Genomic DNA, 23,314 nt, shown 5'->3' with positions numbered 1-23,314 from the left:
TGAAATTAACCGATTTATGCAACTCTATGACATACTAGTGTCCATTGCAATCCAATAAGGCCCAATATCGTCCATTAAGCCAAATATGACTTTTTGTTGTAAGATTTTTGTATCATCATCATACTCAGTAAATCCCGCCAATAGGAAAGCTAAGGTAAGAAATTTGTCATACCCCGACCTGCAATGGACAAGGTGATCGGGGCATGATTGGATGATACAAAGCTTACGACATACTATTTAATAGTCCAATCAAACAATACATAAATCAAAATGTTTATAAATTAGTTATTTATATGTAATAATTTTTCTCAATAATTTTTTATTTATCTATGATTAAAGGCAGGTGTTTGATTGCCAACATGTGGTACTTCCCACATGAATGCTTTAAAGGTAGGTGTTTAAAGACTTTGTTTCTGAACGTACGGTTTAGGTGAACATAATTGTTATTGACATCTCTTTTATGTGCCATTTGTTGTTGTTTTTTTTTTTTTTTTTTTTTTGCATTGTATTCTTGTAGTCTTAATATTTTTTATTTAAGTTGTAGTCTTCAATGTAGTTACATTGCCCCGAACCAAAACAACCCTTTATTGTTATTTACCCATTTTGACCCGAACCCATTATGACCCATGACCCGACCTGACTCGAACCGACCCGTTTGCCAGGTCTAGTCTTGACCAACAAGAAAAAAAAGATAATTTGAACAATTTAACTGCAAAATAAAAGAACTAAAATTTCAAAAAAAATTGCCTAAAAACCAAGCATAAACGAGGATCGAACCCACGACCCCTTGATTGCTTCACACGCACCAAAACCACTCTACCACTTCATCAGCTTGTTAAATACTAGTTGGATAAAAAGATATCTATTACCTTTATGACACCTCCCAAAAACTATAGAGATTCGTATGACGACGTTGATGTGGAATTTGGATTGGAACGGGTTCAGTTCAAATTGAGTTTCGGGCCGTACCGTTTCGACGCGAACCCGTTTCGACCTGTACCGTTTCGACGCGAACCCGTTTCACAGCGATGTGTCATGTAAAATGTTTTTGCTCCCACATGATCTTTTAGCTAATTTGGTTGTGTATCTTTTTAACACTTCATTGCATTCTCGAAGGCAAAAAAAAATCGCTACTTGTTTCTTTTCGGTCGATAATGTGCGATTTCCCTTGTATAAAGAAAGGTTGTAACTATCGCACCACGGGTGACCTTGGACATTAATTATATTGCTAATGATTTCTCTCTTAATTTGCTGCTTTTGAGCCTTTAGTTCTTTTAGTGTTGCATCTACAACTTTTTACCAGTAATTGGTTCGGTATCATTTATCGCATTACAGGTTACTTTTGTTCACTTGTACTTTCATTGAACTCGAGACAGGGAAAGTGATCACCTTGCTGTTCGATACCCTGATAACGACTGAAACCAAGGGCTGTTGCATCTACAACTTTTTAACCTACCCTTTTTTTAATTGACCCGTTTTGACCCGAACCCGTTTTGACCCATGACCCAACCCGACCCGTTTGCCAGGTCTAGGCTTGACCAACAAGAAAAAAAAGATAGTTTGAACAACCCGACCCATGACCCAACCCGACCCGTCTGCTCTTACACTTCAGTTAGTAATGCCGCTTCAGACTCGCTTTTTAGCCGCCTCACCTTAAGGCGCTATGCTGCTCTTACAGGAAGCCCGTTCCGGAGCTAATTGGCACTTGAGTTAACCAGCTTTAGTGTCAGCGTGTCACCAGAAGTCAACAGTCGCGGCTGCTGTGTTTTTTGTTCTACGTTAAGCCATGATGCCCAACCTAACACATTTGAATTAATATTTGGTGCCAATGACTGTTAATGACAAAAACGTATTTTACTACAACGCTTGCTCTTGAGTTGGACGTGAACTGTTTCGACGTGAACCATTTGAGTAGCAGCAGCAACAGATTTTCATTTGGTCATTTTTGCTTAACATTTTTTATTTAAGTTGTAGTCTTCAATGCAGTGCCCCGAACCAAAACAACCCTTTATTGTAATTGACCCGAACCCGTTATAACCCATGACCCGACCTGACCCGTACTGTTCCCACCCGAACTGCTTAACGGGTCAAAATAAAACAAACTTAACACGTCAAAATACAACAATTTAAAAATGAAACGTGTCAAACGCGCCAAATGTAATGATATAATATTAAATGGATCAAACTATAGCAATTTATTATGGAACGGGTCAAACATGCCAAAATGCAGTGAACTAATATTAAACAGGTAATAATATAGCATTTTAAACTGAAACGGGTCAAACACGCCAAAATGTAATGAATTAATATTTGTAAGGGACAAATATAGCGAATTAAGTTTTATTGGGTAATACATGTACAAATCAAACAATCTGCAAACACAACAAAATTAACATAGCTCCAAATAATATCAAGATACATAGCAGACCATAGAGTTGAGCTGAATAACACAAGCTAAAGCTGGTCAATTTGGTACTACCCTCCGAGCTGGTCAATTTGGTACCCTCCGATTTCTTCAGTGGCACAATGCAACTACGAATACAAAATGTGGGAAGTTAATTAAACAAAATGTGAAAAAAAAATGAAATAAGATGGTAAGCATGGCAAAAGGGCGTACTTGATGTAGTTGTATGAACACCAGCACGACGTTTGTCATGAACACCAGCATCACATAACATCCATAGTGGGTTGGAGATTGAGCGGCTACATCGAACAGTAATTCATTGCTCCTCGATGCAAGTTCGTTCTATTCATCCAAATTCACTTCCATTACCGTAGCCTGATTATACAAACAGATCGATTGCGGGACAGAAGCAAACGTAATGCTGCTACTGTAAGCAGTACAACTAGATTTAGTGCTGACAAGACTTAGCAGCTGGTGGTGACGTACTAAGATCCTGATTGGAATCCTGAACGCCATGATCCGCAACCGCAGAGGCAACTAATCTGCCTTGCCGCCATTGCTTAAAGCAGTAATTACAAGCCCTAATTTTTTCCGTTTCCTCATTGATAATAACTAGTAATACACCCCGCGCTTCGCGGCGGATCTCATAGATAATCTTATCCGATTTCCTCAGAATAATGAACTCAAATGTCAGCTGCGTTTAATCATTCTGACCCGTTTAATCACCAGCCTCAACCCGTTGGTTCACTATTGAGGCCTGGGAATCCCAAAAACATGTAACTTATGCTATTTACATGTTTTACTATGATTTAGCATACGAACCATACTCAAGCCTCGACGCGCCTACAAGCTTAAGTTCAAGTATAACGCTAACGTACACTAAATTACACAAATGGTCATTATAAACTCGAGAACACAGCGTTAAGCAATTTTGTAAAGGTTTCCTCCTCCAAAAATATGGGGTCGGAAATTTTTTTATTTTATTTTAGTGCATTTAAGTTAATAATAACCAATTTAAAAGAGATCGTCATCAAAAAACCTACAAGGTTATTCAAGTACAAAAAAAAAAGAAAGAAACTCACATGGTTTCGGGTCCATCCTTGAAGGCTTACATATTAGACAATTGTTAATAACAAAAGGTGAACGTACTTGCATCCTAAGCAGTTAATGCGGAAAAATATCGGATATCGGTCAAGTACCGATATTTGAGATATCGATTATCGCGGTGGGATATCGGTGAGATATCGGTAATTTATAATATAATATATTTATATATAGAACCTATATAATATATGTATACAACAATTTTATGCACTAACTTGTAAAAGTCTAGGGTTAATTTTAATAAATATATAACTGGAGGATAAAATTATAATTTACTTAAAAGAAAAGGTGTGTAAACAAGAAAAAGGAGTTAATTTTTATAACCCTACTGGTGACACTAAAAAAAACCCTAAATTAAAGCAGCCGCCATCCTCTTGTCTATCTCCTCCTTCTCTGTTCGCTCCTCCATCTTCTAAACCTAAAAACAAACAGCCGACAGACATATCTTCTTTCATTCTACGATTCAGCAGGGAAGGTAAGGTTCAATCAGCAGGTAAGCTTCGATTCAACAACTTCGATTAGCCACCATTTCTTCTCTATCACGATTGAATTCTCTATCAATATTATCGGTGAGATGACCGATATCAGAAAGACAAAATATCGGTGATATATCGGTAAATATCACCGATATTATCGCCACCGATATTATTACCGATATTTCAAACCGATATACCAGCCAAGGTCCGATAACCGATATATCAGTGAGATATCACCGATATATCGCCGAGATTGACTGCAAGTTGCATCGTTCTAAACAACGAGTGTTATTAGAAAAAAAGTTGATGAAAATGTTATTTGAAAACAGTGGAAATTTTTTTATTTGCTTGAAATATACAATACAACTATGAAATACATTATACCAATTATAACATGTGCTATTAAATACATGTGTAGTTAAAGATTGTTAAGAAAAATGAAGTGACATGATCTTCACGAAACCGAACTGATATCGTGTATTCGGGTCGATCCGGATCCTATTTTAGTGCTATTCGTGTTCGGGTCAGTTCTCGGGTTTGGACCCAGGGTAATCGGGTAAGGTATCACCTAATCCCATACCCGACCCATACCCGCGAAAATTTTTAGAACTAAACCCATACCCGGCCCAATACCCGTCGGGTATCGGGTATACCCATCCCATTTGTGTCGGGTTTCAGGTATACCCGTCGGGCTCCGGTATTTTTGCCATCGTCCATTCTAAGACCGGACCGAGTTGAGCAGCATGCTCAGAAGGTAATGTCATATTCCGATCGCTGATGTATTCATCCTCTGGTTACCTCTTCAAGTATATTCCGATCGGTCTCAGTCTAATACTCATACCCGATTTACCCGAACTCAACAAAACCGATACCCGAACTTAATGCATTGGTCCAGTCCTCAGTTATGGGTTTTGCTTGTTTTTCGGTTTCGGGTCGGGTAAAACCCGGTTCGGACCAGTTAGATCCGTTTGCTCAGCCTTATTTAGGAGTTACATGCATAAATAAATCTATGTTGTCAAAGACGCAAGGTGCAGGCGAGGCGCATCGGCCTCGCCCGGAGCCTAGGTGCAAGACGCAAAAAAAGCGTGGGCTGTTTCGTTGAACTCGTGCGTGCCCGCACATCCTGCGGACACGAAAACCCGGGCCCGCGTGAGGCTGTTTCGTTTTTTTCTGCTTATCCACTGTGCTTCAGCACCTAGGCTACCACCAGGTGCGCCTAGGCGCGCGCTTTTTGCGCTTTTGACAACATAGAAATAAATGGCACTAAAATTCACATGGATAGATTAAAGGCTTAATCTTTAATCCCCATAGAAAATAAGGTTAAAAAGTCACGGTTGGATTTGCCCAAAAGATTTCATGTATCTGAACATAACCTAACGTAGAAGCGAATTTACATACGTGCATACTAATACCATAAGCAGGCAGCATCAGTTACGGGTTGCCTAGATCCACTCCGTCGCCTGTTAATTAAATTAAATTAAATATATTAACATTAATAACCAGGATTGATGTAGGAAACTAAAGAGGCAAAAGGAGGGGAGGTGTTGCTTACCAGAAGCAGAAGCAGTTGGTGACGACGGTTCAGAGAAAATACCCCAGTGCGCTCTCCCATAAGGATCGTCGGCGGGTAAACATCCTCTTCCCCCCCTTTCAGCCATTCTACCTGTTTGTTGTTGCTTAAATGACTTGCTAAACAAACATATCTAGATTGATAAATGAAAAAATATAATAATAAGAATTCATACGCAAGATCCCTTCAACGGTGAGGGCGTTTGGATTTAAAGGCCCCTCCAAAACGACTTTAGGAAATTTTCTGACAACAACTAGATGACCGCTCTGATATTTGTGTAGAAAACCACCGGCCTCCTCATCATCATCCTCGAAGTCAGTCATCACTGCTTAGACATCAAAGAAACTTAAAAAAATAAAAAAAAATGTTGATAAGATGTAAACAAAGCAGAAACATGGATTTCGTTATTACCAGCATAATCGGGCATCCGTATCTCCATCAAGGCTACTTCTTGTTCTTCCACTGTACCTATCAGTTAGTTGTAGACAAACTGTTAGCATGGAGTCAACGTACAACAACATGCAAATTGATGAAAACATTTGAAATAATGTATGAACAACCCTTGCAACAAACAGAATCACGTACTACGTAGTATAGGAATGAATTTAAAAGTGGCTAAGTTTTATAAACAATGTTAGAAAACCGATCTTAAGTTTGAGACTTTAGCTAAACAAGCGGTGGTTATCATTCAATTTCTCTTTAAAAGAAGCTTGAAAGTCTTTTGAGTTTTATAAACAAAAAGGTTATGGACTATCATAAACAGCAGGCACGGTCAAGCGTCAAAAGTAATAAACAAACACAAACAAATATGATCAACCAACCAAATGAAGAGTGGTTACCAGAAGCAGGAGCAGTAGTAGCTGCTGCGGCTGAACCAGAGCTTGCAAGATCCACACAAGGGCGATTCCCTTTCACTTGATGATTGTCAAGAATTAATAAATAGATACACACATATATTATAATCCATGCCAAATGAGCGAGCGCTTACCGGTCGCGAAGGCAGAGCTTGGATTGTCAACAAGATCCTCGCGAGGGCGCTCACCTGATTGTCAACAAGAACAATAGTAAAGAAAGAAACAAATAAAAAAACTTGACAAGTGTTTTACAATCCAAGCAAATGAGTGGTTACCAGCAGCAGTAGTAGAGCTTTTATTCTCCTCCTCACAAGGGCGCTTCTCTTTCACTTGAGTTTTTCGACCTATTTATCATTGATTAACAATATTGAATTCAGTTGCCAAGAACAAAGCATAAACACACACAACCAAAGACACAAAAAAAAAATAAAATAAACAAACAAAGAATTCCATGTGACATGAAAAGATTAAACTTCAGTTTTAAAACCAATGTTAAATAACATCTAAGAAAATTAATTCTGAAAACTAAGAATTTATTTGCTTTCACTAAAAGAACCCCTATTCAACCAGATGATAATTGATATGTTTGAATTCCCCCAATTCGTAACCCTAGATCGAAGTTCAAACAAAGCATATGATATGCACCGAAAGATTGAATAAGAAACTAGGGTTTACCTTTTCCGGTCGCAATATGAGGCGAAATCACCGAAATCACCAGAAATTCCAATCCATGTAGTCTGCAATTAGAACCAACCCTCAGATCTGCATCACTCGAACTCAAGTTTTCATATCTAAAACTCTTATAATCGAACAATTCGGAAACCTAGCTAGCTCGTCTACGTATGGAGGGAACAAATATATAACACGTTTGAGAAACTAACGCTAATCACATAGATAAAAGGATTCACATAATCACATAGATAAAAGGATTCACATAGTCGATCTTCTCGAATTGGAACCAGGAACATATATGGTATAAGGTGGGAACAGTTGTGAGATGATTTAAAGTTTAGATATATGTGGCTAATGTATATTATTTGGTCACACAATTTTTTTCTCTGTGGCATCTGCTATTATTCTTCACACAAAATAAAAATAAAACATAACACGAAAATAAATTTTACGTGTGACTATTGTCTATTCTTTGGTCATATATATATTTTTCATGACATTTGCTATCATTCTGTCACACAAAAATAAACTAAGTAACGATGATGTTACGAATCTTTATGTACAGCCACATGAAATTTTGTAACTTTGAATGTGACTATTGCCTAACATTTTGTTACACAATAATATATGTGGCCATATGTATTACCTTTTAGCCACATCATCACATAAATACTGTGATCGTATATCATATTTGGTCACACTTTTTTTAGTTTTTCCCAAAGATATGTTTTAGCCCCATCGTTAAAAAATACCATGGATGTCGATCACATTTCGCAACACGTTTCTCGTGTGGCTAATAAATGTCACAATTTTTTTCTTAAACAGTGGCTAAAGGTTTCAAAAACATCGGTTTTGGGTCACATAAAACAATTACCATGGTTGTAGATCACAATTGGCCACACTTTTTTTAGTGTGACTAATAAATGTCACAGTTATTTCTTAAAGTGTGGTTAAAGGTTTTGAGTTGTTATATAATGGCCACATGAATACGTAAAATATGTGGCGATAAGTGGGCTTAAAGTTTTTCAAATGTTAGAAATGACCTTTAGCCACACATTTAATCAAAAGTGTGGCTGGACGGTTTGGCCATATGTGTGGCTGTAGGTGGTTTTTGACGTAGTGTAAAAGCACTTTAACATAAACATATCGAAAATTTTATCTTATAAACATGCGTACATATATAGAGATAGAGGAAGGTTAACGTACATTACGGCTTAACGTACATCACGTACGACAGGTAATTACGCACGTTCATTTTAAAATCACGCACGTTATAACTCAAAAAATCCAAAATCACGCATGTTAAAACACAATAATCACGCATATTGAAAACATTAATCACGCATGTTATAGAACAAATCACGCACGTTGTCATACGTGAAGTACGTTAAGCCTTAATGTACGATATACTTTTTCTATAGAGATATATCCTAAATTTGTCTTACTTGAACCTACACATATCAAACTTCATTACGATAAATGAATTAATTATATAATTTACTCATACGCTTTTACAATCTATTATATATAATAAATGAAAGTTATTTGGGCCACGTGTCACTTAATTAGGGCATCCTCAGTTCTCTTTTCCCGCCCAACAGTACCACTGCCCTTTTCCTTATATATCTCTCTTCTCACTTCTCCTCTTTCTTTACAAACTCGGTTTTTACAAATGCCCAGGGTTCCTTCTCTCTCTATATTCTGGCGATTCAAATTTCATAAACGCTGTAAATTAGATTTGGCGTACATCCTTCATTTGTTCATCCATTACTTCATCAAAAGGTTTGTTCTTCTTTTTTTATTGAAATACTTTCATGATTTCTTCTTATTTACAGTAATCCTTTGTGTTTTGTGTCTTTTTATGTAACCATTGCTAGGGTTTCTTATCGAGAGTTAGATCAAGAGATGGGGTGCCGGCTAATGGTTCTGTGGTGTTTCTCTTACAAGATTGTTTCATCTTCAGGTTTGATTTGTATGTTTATAGATCTGTGTTGATTTTTCTTAATGGTTATGATATGAGTACAACATCTGTTGATTATTGATCTGTGAATATGTTCACCGATTATTCTTTTTGAAATTAGGGTTTCATCTGTTGATTTTTGTTGATATCTGGTTTGCCATAATCATGCTATGTTTTTATTTTTGATTTTTATTAAAGTTTTGTTATCTGAGTTCTGACTAAATGATGATTGTCAATGATCTGTTGCAGATGATAATGATGATGATTGTTCTACGGTTGTTTCCAGTATTGTTGTTCCAACATCGTTTAAAGTATATGTTTTTTGCTACTCCGATTTTCAAATTTGAGTTTTTAATTTTGAAGGGATATACTCTAATTCTCGGTTTATATTTCAGTCTAATCACAGTTGTTTGAAATTCACACAATCTGCTGCGGGTTATTATAGGTCTATATTCAAAGAAGCATAAAGTTTAATTAAACACAAAGAAAGATTATTAAATTTATAGGTAAAATAATTTTGCTTATGACTAAATGATGATTATAATTGACTTGTGCAGAAGATGATGATGTAGAACCCACAGTAGTTCCTACTAAACGCAAGAAAGAATCTACTATTGTTTTAAGATAAGATTTTATCTTACTAGGGTAATGGTGTTTCCTGCCTTTTTTGTATTAAAAGAAGCATAAAGTTTGTTTTAAAGGAGCTCTTTATGAACAAAGTTAAGGATTAAGTATATGAGGAAAGGGCTACTCTTCAACAGCTGAAGAAGCGTTTTCATGTACTGCATTTTGATCATCTGATTATTGCAGATGATGATGTTTTGTTTCATGTTGTAAGAATCAGTGAATTCTAATATATTAGATTGCTTTGCCCGATTAGATTATGTGTTAAATTATAGTTCTTTAAGTCATTGTTTCATTTTCTTGAATTCTATGTAATTTTGTAAAGAAGTACAATAACAAACAATGGTTTTAACATCTGTTTGCAATTTCGTCAATAGTTAATGGAAACACATGTTAGGTTGAACAGTTTTAACCGAACAGTGGTTTTAAACCACCATTTTAAGCATGGTCCTTCTAAAAAAAAACAATATTTTAACCTAACAATTGTTTCAATCCCCTTCAACCTCCACAAAAACAATTTTAACCCAACAGTGGTTTTAAACCACCAGATAAACATTTCTTTATGGGCAAACACCTGTTTATGGTCAAACTTCTGTTTATGGGCAAACATATGTTTAAGGTCAAACTTCTGTTTAAGTCCAGACAACTGATATATAAGGTGAAACATATGTTTCTTCAAAATATGTTGACCATTAACTGTCCAAACATCAGTGTTTAAAAAACTGTTGGGTATCATCTGATAGGAAAAATAGCCACTGCTCACCTTTTTATTGTTGACATCTATTGATATTGACCATCAGTGGTTTTTCTAAACAAACAGCCACTGCTCACTTTTTTGTTATTGATTGTGTTAATTAGTGATAGATTGAAATTATCAAATAAAAACTAGAATTACAATGAAATTACCAATGAGGTAAGATTTCCTCCAACATTGTTTTGATCATAAAATTTAAAATTATATTAAAAAATAAAAAAAAATTCTTGATGACTATTTGTTGCAAATCAAATCAGTAATTAATGCTAATTTCTTGAGCTTTGGACATTTAAAATATTCAAAATGTGAATTTCAAACTGATGGTTATTATGTTTTAAAAATTAGAAAAGTCATCATGACAGTTGCTTTCAAATCAGATCAGTAATTACTGATAATATCAGTAATTACAGAAAAGTCATCATGACAATTGACCTTCTCTCTCTTTTTTTCCTACTTTGCATAACAATTCAAATATTTAATATTTAATATTTAATATTTAATATTTTAATAAAGGAGGATATAAGGATATATACTACTGTCGATTACTAATAAACATCAGTTCCCAATAAATAAGATAATTTAATAATTATCAGTTCCCACATTCAAAATTCAAAATTCAAACCGTATATTCTAATCCTATAAATAAGATATAATTATCTGCTATCACATTCAAATCTCGCTCGCTCATATATGTGTGCGTATCTCTCTCTCTCTCGAATGCATCTTTCTCGTGATTTAGGCGCTAATCTTCGATTACACTTCTTTGTTCCAATGTTTGTTGAACATGTTATCGTTCCAGTATCATTGTTCCAACATCGTCGTTTTAATGAAGCTTCCCATCACGCATCAACCTTTCAATATCGATGTTGCAGTATCATTGTTGCAACATCGTGTAAAGTTGTGTTGTTCGATTTTCGTTAAATCGAAAGTCAGGTTTCTTGCGTCAGGTTTGTCATTGGGATTTCTTCTTTTATAGAAAGTTTGGATAGATTCGTGCAATATCTTGAAAACTTAGATGTGCTACAACAGTTGAGAAGAGACCTTTGCATTTTAGGTTTATTTGTTATTTGTGTTTGTTGGTGCATATTCTGTGACAACAGCTTAGATTTGGTCTTTGGATATCTTGTAATTAGTTAAACGATAAACGGTTAGCGGGTTTAGCTTTGTAATAGTTGAATAATAGAGTTTGGGCTAAACAAAACCCACATTGGGTCTAGGGGACGAAATGGGCTTGTCCATGTAGGAAACCCTAGCCCAAGTAGCAAACCTTGTGTTGTCAACACAAAATCAAAGTCTGGTAAGCGAGATGTCGAGCATAAAAGAGTCAAACTTTTTTGCTAAAAGAAACGAAACTTCATACTTGAAGAAGATAAAAGGGTATGAAAGTGAAATTGAAGCTTTAACATGCGAATTAAATGAAAAGCTTCAAGTCATAGACTTAGCTCATGAAATGATGGCTGAGAAAACAAAAGAGATTTCTGATAAATGCAAAGAGTTGTCAGATGCACAACTCAAAATTGTTGAACTTGAACAGAAATTAAGTCAATTCAGAGATTCGTCTTTTGTTATGAAACACATGATGGGTGGGTTAAAGAAGAGTAATGACAAGACCACTGTGGGCTTCCAGGGCTTTAATGAAGTTCCACCTCCTCTTAGTCATGACTATTCTTTCCTGCCTGATGAAGATGAGCTAGCAGACTTTATGTCAACTGCACCAAGTAGTTTCGCATCCACATCAAGTCAAGGTGAGGGGTCTGAGAGTGATAATGCTAAGAAGAACAATAACAGGGAGCCTTTGAAAAAGAAAAATTCACCTACTAAGAGCAAAAAATCAAACTTTTGTTAAAAAGATTAGTTTTGTTCAAGGTAGTGATATGAAAAATGAAACCACTGTTATTGAAAATGAATCAAATGTAGAGTTTGCTAAAAATAAAAACAAAGAAATATCTAAATCCAAGCAAACTGAACAAAATTCTTCGAAGGCATCATCACCATCTGATAAGGGATCTACCTCAGAGACTCCAGCTAAGAAGTCTTTGAAAAGGAGATCGTGCTTCAGGTGTCACATCAAAGGACATGTAGCTTTGTAATAGTTGAATAATAGAGTTTGGGCTAAACAAAACCCACATTGGGTCTAGGGGGACGAAATGGGCTTGTCCATGTAGGAAACCCTAGCCCAAGTAGCAAACCTTGTGTTATATAAACAAGGTTAGGCTTTAGGGTTTAGGTTAATCAGCCAAAACAATTGTTAGTGAGATTTTCGTGAGAGCTTTACTGCTTGGACGAATTTAAGAGAGTTTGTTAGGGTTTGGATTGATTGTAATTCCGTGTGATTGATAATCAATAGAAACCCAGTTTGATTGGAATTGCTGTTTCTGTTTCCTACACGTTTTCTGCTTATTCTGATCAAGAGGATTCCGCACTCTTGATTAGATTGACAATTCTGTGAAGATCCATACACATCAAGGGGACCTACAGTGTTGTCAGTAATATAGAGTGCGATGATAGAGACATGCAGTTCTTGGCGATGCTGAAGTACATACATCTAGAGGTTCTGCAATCGATGGAGTTGAAACTGAAGTTTCTTAATTCTTGCTGTTATTCTTAGATTTGAACTTTAATATTGTTCAGTATGTCATGTAATTATTGGACTTTTAGTTTTAAGGTCATGAATAAATGAATAAATTTAATTTTATGAATCTATGTTATATTTTATTTTTATTTATTATTTAGTGTTTGAGTAAGATTTAAATTATGTTGATGTTGAATTGTGTCTGAACATCTGTTTGGTAAGACAACAGAGGTTTAAGAGTGTCAATGCTTCCTCTCAAAGGGTTATGTTGTGGTTATAACAGCTGATCATGCTAAGGACTATTATAATTAACCACTGCTTCTTATAAAGACTGATGTTCTTAAAGACAAGCACTTATGAGGCCTATCCACTATTGAAGACAAAGCCATGTTAAAGACAAGCACTTATGTACCTAAAGCCTGATCAATCCGTATAAGGAAAACCACTGCTCAGTAGCAGCAGTGCTTCATCATCTACAGTGGATTCGACTTTAGTATTTATGTACCAGTGTTTCTTTTGTAACAGTGTTTACTGTAGCAGTGGATAGCTATATTTTATCTTTCGAGGCAAACCCTATTTAAACTCAAAGACGAACCACTGCACAACAACAACAGTGGTTCAAATTAAAAGCATATATTCTACCTTTGTTTATGTCACACCCCGACCACGTAAAACAACAAAACGTGGCGGAATCGTCGGGGAGTGTTGTAACAGAATCATTGTTTCATAACACATGGAAAATTGAAATTTTGTTTTATTGATTAAAGGAGTTACAATGTCTTAACAAACGAAGAATATAACATAATCAACTAGTCTTGCATCTTTTATTGTCACTAAGGCCCAAGTCCGCCTACGTGTATCTTGATCAATCCTATGAATCATCTCCTGAAACACATGTGAAAATAGGTATGTCAGCATAAAAATGCCAGCGAGTACATAGGTTTTATTGATTTAGGACTCATGACTTATAAGTTTGGAAAAAGTTGTTTAACAAAAGTCAGTCATGATCCTTGTAAAAATGTTTTGTTTTATAAATCATTTGAAAAACGATGATAGATATGTATATGTAAAAGAATAATGTATGGTTAAATGAATAACCAAATAAAATGAGTTTGTATATAACAAGAAGTTTTGTAAAACAATGTCTTGTGAAAAATATGTCATTTGTATAAAATATATAAGTCCAAATTGAATGATTTATGTAACGCTACGATATGTAATATAATACAAGCACTTATATATAGGAAGTACCAGCGGCGTATCCACCATGCTTGTATCATATTACACACATCTCGCTACTTAAATCACTTACCCAAACAAACCACCAATGTAAATTGTCCATGTCTAAACCAATTGTCAAATGTCATTGTGAAAACCATGTCAAAAATGTCTATGTCAAATGTCAATCATGTAATGTGTAAACAAAATGTTATGTATGGCAAGTGAAATATGTATCACTAAACCATAGGTGAAAGTACACAAAACAAAGTATTGAAGTAAAACTTGGTTTAAATCAAAGTTATGTTTTGTGGAAATGCATGCTATACTGATACAAACACTTATGCGGTATGTTAAACGCATACATTCAAGCCTTGAGACAGACGGATAACCTTAAGTAAAGGTTATCAATGTGAAATGTTTTCCGATTCAGTCATTCCTTTCATCCAAACCAACCCAGGATGTCAGGAACGGGATTTGTCAAGTCCTATGGTACCATTACTTACTACCGAGCGGCGTAGCTAATGTTAATGAATGTATATAAGTCCCGTTTTTACAAACCAAATGTTATACTGAATGTAAGCATGTGATGTGATGTGAATGTCCTAAGTATGGACTAAATGAACATACATAGCATGAAAAGGTAAATGTAAATCAAATGTACTAAGTATGCTAAGTAAACACACAAAGCAGAAAAGTCATGTAAAACAATGTGCTAGAATGTTAAGTAAACATACATAGCAAAAGAAATGTAATGTAATGTAAAACAATGTGCTAGCATGCTAAGTAAACACACATAGCAAAAGAAATGTAATGTATAACAATGTGCTAGCATGCTAAGTAAACATACATAGCAAAACATAATGAAATCATGTACTAATAGTGTACTAATGAAAATAGCAAGTATATGATATGAAAACATGAAAAGCATGAAAGTAACAAGTAGGCACATGTGTTTCACCCCAAAATGTTTGAAAAACAGTAAAAGAGGGGACTATGTACTCACTTGAGGGTGCTTAGAAGTCTTGAACAACAACCAAGCAAAGCTAGAGGGATCACGGAATCAAACGACACCCTATATAGGTAACTACATAAATATCCGGACCTAAATCGGGGGATTGGATAGTATGAGGTTTCGTAAACCAAATGAGTATTGGAACTCATACGATATGGCTTAACAAAGTCCATATACTAACATGAAACCTAACCTAGGTGCTTATGACCCGTTACGACCTGTTTAGGTAGCTTATGCTACTTTAACGCGTCGTTCGTGTAAAACGCGTTCAGACCGCTTAACTAGTCCTATGATAAGTAAAATATGCCTTAACATGTCTAATACAGTTACCTAATCAGTTTAGATGTCAAAATTTAGGTTACATATGCTTAAAACGAATTTATGCGTAAAAAGGGTATTTTGGTAATTTACCTAAGGCATAAGAACTATTTATCATACAACTACTTAAACGACGTGACCATAAGGCATAACCTTGGAAGGTTATTCCCTATACAACTATGGTCACCTAATGTGTTTGGTCGGATCCTTATGATCGGCCAAACGGGTCGGGTTCGAAAGTATAAGCGATTGTTTAGATCGCTTACCTTTACGACCCTAGACAAGCACAGATCTAAAAGCGACGAGCTAAACATGCTAGAAGATGTTTAGTAAAGTTAGAAAACAGGTTTGGTATTAAAACAAACGGTTTTAATACTCTAGAGTAGTTTGGTTACAAAATACGCGAGGAAACGCATTTTGGCCGAAACTACGACTCGTCACTGAGCCTAGATAACGTGGAAATCAGTAGGTATAGTCACTAGGGACCATAACCATCGTGATTTCGCTCACGTTATGAAGTTCAAATGAACTTCGCGTTGACCATAAACTGATCAATGCAAAAAGTCAAACGCAGTTTGACTTTAACGCTAAAACGAACAATAAACGCGAAAGAATACTTACAGAAGGTCCCCGCAAGATTCGAACCCGATTCACTCTCAGGTAGGAAGCATATACTTCCACTTAGAGAGTGTCGAATCAGATTCAAATGTGTGGAAGAATGAAATGGGTGAGGGTTATTTATAGATTTCATGGAGCCGTTAAGATCGTTCGTCGTAAAACGTGATTTAATCTCAACCGTACACATGTGCCCATGGTTTTGTAAAACCATGGGAGCCCCTAATATGAGCCCATAGAATTGTAATAACCATTAAATATCAGCCCATGGTACTGCAAAACCACGGGTTTAAAACCATCAAATCTCAAAAGTGGACCAAGTTCAATGTATCTGCCAGAAATTTCAAAAATGGTCCCTGCACATGTAAAACTTGATTGTTTTGCACTTTTAAGCCCCATTAACCCCATTTCAAGGCTCTAAAATAAAGTTAAAGTATAGGGAACTTAAAATATGCTCAAAAACATCTTGGATGTCGGTTTGTTTGGTCGTACGGTTGCGTTGTTCGGTTAATTACGACGGAAATCGTAATGAACGCAAAAACGATCCAAATTACGCGACGAATGGAATTTTATTATTGCAATCAATAAAATAAAATATTTTAATGATTACATAAATTTTTGGATGTCCGGATATATTCAGGACGAAAGATATGTGCGAAAATGCAAACTTATGCACTTTTGACGCTTTTAGTCTCTATTGATCAAATAAGTTTATTTTAGCATACCGAACCCCTCAAAGCTTATTTCTATGCTATGTAAAGGATACTTAGGGTATCTGTAACTTATGATCAAGTTCCGGAATGTTCGTTACAGTACAAATCGGCATACTTTCGCAGTTTGTCGAATTTAGTCCCTGTAAGCGAATAAACTTGATTTCGGCATACCAAACCTTATAAAACTTATTTCTAAGTTATGTAAAGGTTATTTAAGGTATGTTAAGCCTATGTCACTGTTCCGGAGTGTTTGTTGCATTAAACTAGTTATATTTACGCATCAGGGCGCATATAACCTTCCAGAAAGCGATTTAGAGCCCGAAATCGAACAAGAGTTGATATGTGCAAATGATACACATATTTTTACAAATACCAAGTATGAAATACAATATTTCATTGGTTTGGTATCTGTTTGATGGTTGAAGTGACACAGGTGTCACAGTTTATGTTAACAGTATTTATATGTAACAGTATTTATCACATCAGTGTTTTATACTATGTTAGATTGTTAGATTTCATATCACTGATATGTTTATATATAACGGTACTAGGTTTTTACTCGGGATTGCTTCCCGGGCTCGGAAAAGTTATTTAGATTAATTACTATTTGTTATTAATACGACCACATTACATCAACCATCTTATTCTATTCAACAACATTGTCTTAAAATCATCGAATTAGATCATGAACCCATATTATAGATCTTACAAAAGCACAACAGGATAAGATGTTGACAAAAAATTCAAACAGATGTTGACCAAAAGTAAATAAGATGTTCAATAAAGACTGACGTACTTAAAGACTGATGAGAGCGTTCCACTGTTGAGGACAAAGCCCTGTTAAAGACAACCACTTATGTACCTAAAGGCTGATCAACGAAAGGAAAGCCACTGCTCAGTAGCAGCTGCGTTTCAGCAACTACAGCGGATTCAACTTTATTATTTATTTATCAGTGTTTCTCATGTAACAGTGTTTAGTGTAGCAGTGGTTCATAAAGTTTATCTCTCGAGACAAACGCTATACAAACTCAAATACGAACCACTGCCCAATAACAAAAGTTGTTCAAATTAAAAGCAGATATTCTACCTTTGTTTATGTTAACATATTTATCACATCAGTGTTTTATACTCTGTTAGATTGTTAAATTTCATATCACTGGGTTGTTTATATATAACGGTATTTATCACATCACCCCAGCATCCTAACTGATTATATGTAATACTTTATTTTAAAAACGTCAACATTCATCTTAAAAATAGTTAAAAAGATATTTTTTTATGAATTATAAGCATTAAAATGTTTTTAGGCTATCCACTGATAACTTAAAGTCTCCCACTGTTTTCATTGTAATCATTGCAACCACTGTTATTATTCCATCAGTGTCTTTATAAAACAACTGTGTTCCATTACTCATCAGGGGTTTGCTCGTGGACAATTCATAGCCGTCAGATCTTTTGTAACCGTTGCCACGTCAGCATTCACTTTTTCTGCTATAAAACCCTAATCAAAACCCCCAAACAGCTTTTTAACTGTCGAATCGAATTCAGTTTTCCTTTTTCAAAGCAGTTATCCTCCATTTCTCTCAAAATTCCTCATCGTCCTTCTTCCTCAAATGGCAAAATCAAGGTCTTCATTAGTTAAAAGGAAATCCAGTCAAAAGGTCATAGAAATTCGATACAAAGCTCCCCATAACTACTTGGGTCTGTTGATAAAACCAAGTAACACTGATACGTTAAATTCCATCATAGATGCCCTTTCGTCTTCAAAGTACAAAACTTTGTTGACTTCTGATGCTCCGATTTACTTGGCAACCCAGAGGGAATTTTGGAAAAATGCAAAACTTGAATATCAAGATAAAACACCTATAGCGATCAATTCCTCGATAAAGGGTGTTGATGTTAAAATCACACCACAAACAATCTCTGAGGTGTTTGAACTCAATAATCTTGAAGGTAAGACTTTTTTCCCTAAAATAGAGTATCAAACAGATTTTTTAGAAAGAGGGTATGCAAAGCAAATGAGAAAAAACACTTTGCAAAAAGGCAGTTTTCCCCCTGCCCAAGGTTTTTATTTCATACCCTCTTAACGTGTGTTTCTAATAAGACCACTGCTTTCAATGAAATTCCATTAAAGATCCAATACCTGGCATATGCTATCTTGCATGGGGAAAACTTTAACTATTCAAAGGAGATCTTTAATGACTTGGTAAAAAATGTTGATAGCAAATCATTTTTACTATTTCCAAGGTTCCTAAGCTTTTATTTTCAAAAGAAATTTGGAAAGGATGATGCTCATGTACTCATCCAGGGTGAATCTTTTCAAATAAATGGTCTTAGACCGTTAACATTTACAAAGCTATCAAAAGTGTCCAAAACACAAGCAGAGGCTCCTGAGCAGACTTTAGCAGCTACCACTGCTCCTCAGGCACCTGCTGCTGAGCCCACTGCTCAAGGTGATCACAACAGCAAAACAACTGCTGTGAACCCCACACCTAAAACGAACAATAAACGCGAAAGAATACTTACAGAAGGTCCCCGCAAGATTCGAACCCGATTCACTCTCAGGTAGGAAGCATATACTTCCACTTAGAGAGTGTAGAATCAGATTCAAATGTGTGGAAGAATGAAATGGGTGAGGGGTATTTATAGATTTCATGGAACCGTTAAGATCGTTCGTCGTAAAACGTGATTTAATCTCAACCGTACACATGTGCCCATGGTTTTGTAAAACCATGGGAGCCCCTAATATGAGCCCTTAGAATTGTAATAACCATTAAATATCAGCCCATGGTATTGCAAAACCATGGGTTTAAAACCATCAAATCTCAAAAGTGGACCAAGTTCAATGTATCTGCCAGAAATTTCAAAAATGGTCCCTGCACTTGTAAAACTTGATTGTTTTGCACTTTTAAGCCCCATTAACCCCATTTCAAGGCTCTAAAATAAAGTTAAAGTATAGGTAACTTAAAATATGCTCAAAAACATCTTGGATGTCGGTTTGTTTGGTCGTACGGTTGCGTTGTTCGGTTAATTACGACGGAAATCGTAATGAACGCAAAAACGATCCAAATTACGCGACGAATGGAATTTTATTATGCCAATCAATAAAATAAAATATTTTAATGATTACATAAATTTTTGGATGTCCGGATATATTCAGGACGAAAGATATGCGCGAAAATGCAAACTTATGCACTTTTGATGCTTTTAGTCTCTATTGATCAAATAAGTTTATTTTAGCATACCGAACCCCTCAAAGCTTATTTCTAAGCTATGTAAAGGATATTTAGGGTATCTGTAACTTATGATCAAGTTCCGGAATGTTCATTACAGTACAAATCGGCATACTTTCACAGTTTGTCGAATTTAGTCCCTGTAAGCGAATAAACTTGATTTCGGCATACCAAACCTTATAAAACTTATTTCTAAGTTATGTAAAGGTTATTTAAGGTATGTTAAGCCTATGTCACTGTTCCGGAGTGTATGTTGCATTAAACTAGTTATATTTACGCATCAGGGCGCATATAACCTTCCAGAAAGCGATTTAGAGCCCGAAATCGAACAAGAGTTGATATGTGCAAATGATACACATATTTTTACAAATACCAAGTATGAAATACAATATTTCATTGGTTTGGTATCTGTTTGATGGTTGAAGTGACACATGTGTCACAGTCTCCCCTACTTTAGGAAATTTCGCCCCGAAATTTACTTTAGAGGAAACTTGTGAGAGTTTAAAATATGAAGTTTGAAAAGATCGAACAACACTGGTTAGAGTCCTGAACTTCTAGTAACTTTAAATAACATCATGCTTGAAATGTGAGAGGGACACTTATATACAAGTATATAAAGTGTTATTGGTGCGTCCACCGTACCTCTATTACATTGTTCACATTTTGTTATGGTTGTCACTATTGGTTCTTACACCTAACAATTCTTACTGGGTTTCTGTGCACTGAATTTCATAATTATGTACGCGTCCATAATTATGTAATTCCTTGCACAGTCCGCACAGTGCATCTTAAAATGTGTAGGGGAAGAGAACAACGAACGATCCTGTGATGATTGTGGCTAGACTACCATAGGGTCCTTTTAATTGAGTCAATAAATGATCTCTAGACCGCCAAGGAGTCTTTTCAGCTTATATCATCACATGTCATTCTTAACAGATTCTGAATCAATCTTTTGATTTGACCACTTAAAGGGTCTCTTTTTGAATCGTGGAATGGTACTATATAATCCAAGGGTCTTGACTATCACGTAGAAGCCCAATAAGGATTTAAGGTAGTACCTCTTTGAATATCCTACTACGAATCCCTCATATGAAGATATGAGAGGTTCTACGAGGATTTGGATAACGAATATCCAGAGTATACAAAAAACACAAAATGCATAAAAGAAAACACAAAATGCATAAACACATAATCATATAATTGTTTAACCTGATTTTAAATTTGTTATCATTTTGTTAATTGCGCACAAGTATTTAAAGCACACTAGGAATCCATTCCGTGGATTTCATTTGGTACTTTAAACATTATCAAGAATCTAACTATGAAGATAGAAAGATCTTAAAGAGAGAATTCGATTTCGATTGTAAGGAATCGAAATGTTCGAATTAAGGTACACAAGGAATCCAATTAAGGATTCGGATTTGAATGATAATCAACCACAAGGGTCTAATTGTGAAGATAAAAAGATCCCATATGGATTTTAGAAGTTGAAGATGTTTTGAAATCTTGCACTAGACGTGCTTGAGTCAAAACATGAGATAAAAATGCTTATGAAGTTGAGATGCTAGATATGCCAAGGCGACATATGAAGCGGAATTTGAAAGTTAAGTCAATGTATGAGGAAGATACTTTGAAAAACTATGCATGGGGTTCTAAAATGTGTTCAATGTTTTTGGAAACCTTATATATAATACTTTTGAAATCATAAAGTAGGTGTATTAGGTAGGTATATAAAAAAATATTTTAAAATCATGCGAGATGAATTTTGAAATTACGTATAAGGTTTTTGAAAACATGAATAATGCTTTTGAAATCATGCACTTGATATAAGTAATTATACTGTATTAATAACATTTTGAAATTATGAAGGTTGTTTTTGAAAACTCATGTTATGCATGTTGAAAAAAATCAGAACGTAACGGGTATGAGATTTGAAAATAAACTTAGTTATCTAACCAAGGATTCAAAGACACAGATGTGCAAAAAGCACGATTACTCACAATTTCGCTTTATTTCTCGTACTTCGTCTCCTAGAACGAAACGAGTACTTAAAATTTTCGAGGAAATCATGAGCGATCACTTGAAAGGGAGAATCACAAGAGTAGTCTGTAAGGAGCATAGTTCCTTAATGTAGGTATTATAGGGAAATGCCATACACACATGTAACTACACTTGCACATCAGAATTGCGAACAACGACTTTTATTTATGAACAAGACAGATTGTTTCATAATACAAGAAAACAAAAGAAACAAGGCATAAGACAACAACATCTTTTGCTCAGCTAAATGCTTATCCAAGGGTTGGATTTGCATTGACAATCTTTGGGCATTTATTCCTGAAATGGCTCGTCTCGCCACAGTTGTAGCAAGCACCAGACGGAAAACGAGCTTGAGTAGGGTTGACTTGGAGTTGGGTAGCAGCAAGGTTTGCAACAGCTTTGTTTTGGATAGCAAAGCGGCATATGCTAATCAAATGTCCCCACCGTCCACAGTAGGTACATTTGGAACAGGGTATGAGGTTTAAATGATGACGGTTGCATCGCTTGCACCATGGGGCAGCTCCCAAGTACGGCTTCCTAGCTGGTGGCGTCGCTACCTGGCTAGGTCCCGCTTGATTTGATGCAACTGAAGCAGGTTTCGTTGAAGCCTTACGCTTCCTTGATTTTGGTGCAGGCCCAACTCCTGCTTCCATCGGTGACTCTTGAGTGGCTTCATTATTGAGACGAGACATGGCAATGCCTAAATCCACAGACTTCAGAATCACTTCGCCTATTTGCTGGGCAGGTTTGGCTGTTTGCTCGGACATTTGACCGTTGCTGAGAGGAAGAGACATTCTAGAAGGGAATGAAAGACAGAGGAAGAAACAAGTGAAAGGTTATCGGATAATCAAAACAGAATGGCAATGCATAAAAATTGCGATCATTTGTTTGTTACCTAAGGCAAACAAATGAGATAGTGACAAATCAAAGCAAGCGGGTCATAATAATGTATCGCTGAAGACATGCTTGCCTAAAAGTGAACACTCACCCCAAGAGTTCCCAAGTAAGAGTGACTGGTCCGATACTGCGGATTTGTACGAACACTCTAGCCTTAGACAGAAATCTCAGAGTACAGGCATTCACCCTTCCAGTTTGCACGTGTTCACATTATAAGACCCAAACTTTGACGAGATTTTGAAAACTTAGAGGGTTCGAAACCTTATAACGAAGGG

The 23,314-nt window shown here is 35.8% G+C and overlaps 2 long non-coding RNA genes across 2 annotated transcripts; one reads left to right on the top strand and one right to left on the bottom strand.

The window, feature by feature from the left end:
* Window positions 1-2,240: 2,240 nt before the first annotated feature.
* Window positions 2,241-3,350, bottom strand: LOC110882369. The gene is made up of 2 exons (XR_002560075.2): window positions 2,618-3,350; window positions 2,241-2,532 (listed from the first exon to the last, which is right to left on the bottom strand). It is a non-coding gene; the product is annotated as an uncharacterized LOC110882369 (long non-coding RNA).
* A 482-nt stretch (window positions 3,351-3,832) lies between these two features.
* Window positions 3,833-9,586, top strand: LOC110885546. Its single transcript, XR_002562294.2, has 5 exons — window positions 3,833-4,001; window positions 5,499-5,611; window positions 8,761-8,862; window positions 8,958-9,043; window positions 9,290-9,586. It is a non-coding gene; the product is annotated as an uncharacterized LOC110885546 (long non-coding RNA).
* The last annotated feature ends 13,728 nt before the right edge of the window (window positions 9,587-23,314 follow it).

The sequence above is a fragment of the Helianthus annuus genome, chromosome 4 (assembly GCF_002127325.2).
Source record: "Helianthus annuus cultivar XRQ/B chromosome 4, HanXRQr2.0-SUNRISE, whole genome shotgun sequence".
Lineage (NCBI taxonomy): Eukaryota > Viridiplantae > Streptophyta > Magnoliopsida > Asterales > Asteraceae > Helianthus > Helianthus annuus.
This window is presented reverse-complemented; position numbering and strand designations above follow the sequence as displayed.